This window comes from Coenobita brevimanus, chromosome 109 (genome assembly GCF_032717465.1).
Source record: "Coenobita brevimanus isolate Jiangsu-jjx chromosome 109, ASM3271746v2, whole genome shotgun sequence".
Classification (NCBI taxonomy): Eukaryota; Metazoa; Arthropoda; class Malacostraca; order Decapoda; family Coenobitidae; genus Coenobita; species Coenobita brevimanus.
Genome location: NC_137062.1, coordinates 21,774,915 through 21,778,532, shown reverse-complemented (window position 1 = coordinate 21,778,532; position 3,618 = coordinate 21,774,915). Strand labels below are relative to the sequence as shown.

At 41.8% G+C, this 3,618-nt stretch overlaps 1 pseudogene; it reads left to right on the top strand.

The window, feature by feature from the left end:
* Nucleotides 1–414: 414 nt before the first annotated feature.
* LOC145417290 (5S ribosomal RNA) lies at nt 415–531 on the top strand (annotated as a pseudogene).
* Nucleotides 532–3,618: the final 3,087 nt, after the last annotated feature.

Genomic DNA, 3,618 nt, shown 5'->3' with positions numbered 1-3,618 from the left:
ATAATGATGTCTAATACCATCACCGATACGTTTACAGCGGCAAGTTTTCATTCGTACTTTAGGACCGTACACTTGGCGGCTTAAGAGGGTCCCTGGTACCCTTCCTCTTGCGATTGATTATTCATATAACATTTATTCTCTGTTCTTCTTTTTTTTTTTTTTTATATTAACCCATTCCTGCCATCCCCATTCCCAACCTGGTAACCCTATCTAATTTAGAAAGTTCCCTTACTGACATTATCATCCCTTCAAATATTATTGTTTATACTTTTTTCATCGTCTTCTCCGATAATTTTTTTTCAAGAAACGAAAAACCCAGAGTGACGCCTTGTATCTAACTCCTTCCACCTCTACAGGTTTCTACAAAGCAAAATGGATGCTTCTACAGACGGCTAGAATAACATGAAATATGAAACCAGGCCATACCACGTTGAGTACACCGCTTCCCGTCCGATCAGCGAAGTTAAGCAACATTGGGTCTGGTTAGTACTTGGATGGGTGACCGCCTGGAAACACCAGATGCTGTTGGCATAACGTTCTTCCTACGTGTCAAGTGGGGTTGGTGGAGGATTAGTGCCCCTCCCTGTAAAAACAATTAACTCTAAGCCCTTGGCCACCCCGTTTGGGATACATGGCGTCTGGCAATGAATGAATGAATGTCAACAGTGGGAAAGAAGCAACAAAAACGTCACACTGAACTGTGTTATTAGGTGATATTGTAACATATATTCATTTCTAATTCTTTGTATCATACTGTGACACATTTCTCTTCTAAACATCACATTTCAATTTTTAATACAGTACATTACTTAATAAATCAATATTTCTCTTTATAGCATCTAATTTTATTTCATAATTCCATATTTGACTTCCTAACATCATATCTCACACCCAATACTACATTTCACTTACTATGGTGCAGGACAGAACCCAGAGGAGCACCGCTATAAGCAAATATCTCCTCCAACGTCCATTTTTTCGTTTCCTAATGTCATATATTATTTCCATATTAAACATCCTAATGTTATATTTCACATTTCCACTCCATACTTCACTTCCTACTGCCATATTTCAGTTTCCGTCATATTACTCCCTAAGAAAATTCCTGTCATAGTTGTCGTCTAAACTAGTGTATAGTAAACGGGAAAACAGTAGCTTTCACTTCCGAACTAGATTTGGCTTTCCTTGCACGATACGTCACTTCCTGATTCCATATTTTAGATCGTCAAACTGAATGGGCTGTGTATATATGACGTGTCCAGTTTGTCCCGACCACTGAACAGATGGCTGTGACAGAATAATAGTTGTGTGTGGGATGATCTCACCACCTTCAAAATATTGTCAATGGTGCCGGTTAATGGGGACATGGTTGACACCTTCTTGAAGAACATTCCAAACACACAAATGGGGTTACCCATAACTGACAGTTTGTGTGTGTGTGTGTGTGTGTGTGTGTGTGTGTGCCAACACTTTCACTCACACCCGCCTCCCAGCTCGCCCATTCCGTACCCAAGATAGATAGCCACCTTTTCCTCTGGCTGCAGGCCAAACTACAATGTTTTTGCCTCTGCTAAAAATAACATCTTCTAAATTACAGTATATTTTATATTTTGTTATGCATCAAGCTATGGACGTTGGTTATAGTGTACAGTAAACGGCAAAACGTTAGCTTTCACTTCCGAACTGGACTTGGCTTTCCTAGTATAATACGCCACTTCGTGACTCCATGTTTTAGATCATCCAACTAAATGAGCTGACTTATATGACGTGTTCAGTTTGTCCCGACCACTGAACAGATGGCAGTGACAGCATAATAGTTGTGTGTGTGATGATCTCATCACTTTCACAACGTTGTCACTGGTGCTGGTTAATGGGGACATGGTTGACACCTTGTTAGTGAACATTCCAAACACACAAATGGAGTTACCCATAAATGACAGTCGAGTGTGTGTGTGTGTGTGTGTGTGTGTGTGTGTGTGTGTGTGTGTGTGTGTGTGTGTGTGTGTGTGTGTGTGTGTGCCAACACTTTCCCTCACACCCGCCTCCCAGCCCGGCCATTCCGTACCTTAGATAGATAACCACCTTTTCCTCTGGCTGTAGGCCAAACTACAATGTTTTTGCCTCTAGTAAAAATAACATTGTCTAAATTGTATTTTATATTTTGTTATGCATCAAGCTATGGGCATTGGTTCGTCAGTGCATCTACGACACAACAACAAAGGGGTGGCCCTTTAATGTCACCTAGCATTTGGGTATTAATGTTCACAGGCTGCTATGATACGCTAGGATTAATTCATTTATGTTTGGCATTATATCACTAGCCGTATTTTACGACGTGTCGGTGGAGCCATGGTGATCTGGACATCAAGTTCACAAAATGAGAGAACATGTTGAAATAAATTCACCTCCACAAGATGTTGCTGCCACAACCGGGATCATATCCGGGAACACACCATCCCCAGACCAAAGTTCTACCCAATCCAATATCTCCTTCCAGAAGTACAAGGCTCTGGCGAAAATAGTGTATGACTTCTCTGAGGAATGCTACTGGCTTCACTAGTCAGGTCTTCTATTGTAAAGGATCTAGGACTAAAAAGTTTCTATGTTGCTCGGCCCACATGCGCACTCACACACACACACACACACACACACACACACGCACACACACACACACACACAGAGTGAACTGCTGGTGCATGGAAAGGCTTTACCTATGCTCTCCTCTTTAACAGTGCCTAAAACTGCCATCTCTTCATCTTGAAAGGTACACCAAAAATAAGCTGGGACATCAGCGTGACACCAGGGATAAGTGGCTGAACAGACAGGCTGCAAGAAATCAAGCAGCACGGAGAGTTGGCATCGGGTGAACAAGGCCGAAGCGTGGATGCTGGAGTCTTTATAAGCAACCAGAAGATCAGCATAAGGAAACCATGGCTTATTAAGATTTGTGCCCTTCAGGACCGTAAAACAGCTTGAACTGCAGCCCTATGAAGCCAACAAAAAGGTGGTGGTGCTGCTACTAGGACTGTTGCTGTCACTGCTGCTGCTGTCGCTGGGGTTGGTTGATGATGCAGTTGCCGGTTGGTGCTGCTGCTGCCACTGGGCCTGTGACATTGGACTCGAGTTGCTACTGCTACTACTACCGGTACAGCTGCTACCAACCTCCTGAAATATGAAAGAGAACCAAGACGAAAGAATACGCTGAGTCATCTGAAGTTTGTTTAGACTACAACACGGGGATTGTAAGTACATACTCTGCACTTTTAGTATTGTAAAATGGATACATACTTTAGTAAAGCAAATTTGGAAAAGAAAAGGGATAAAGGTAAAAAGCAAAATGATGATTTCTACCAAGAACTGGTTGAAGTGGACTCACAATAGACTGGTTGAACGTGTAAACAAACTAGAAATGGCTTTCAAAAATGAAATTGATGAAATAAAGAAGCAGATGCACTTGCAAAAGGAATAAATAGAAAAACTAGGAAGGGAGGCCAATAAGAAAGACACAACCATCAGTGAACTAACAGTGGAACTGAGTACACTTAGGAAGAAAATGAGTGAAATGGCAAGTACAGTAGTCAATCACGAGAGTGTTATGGAAGAGTTCAAAAATGACAC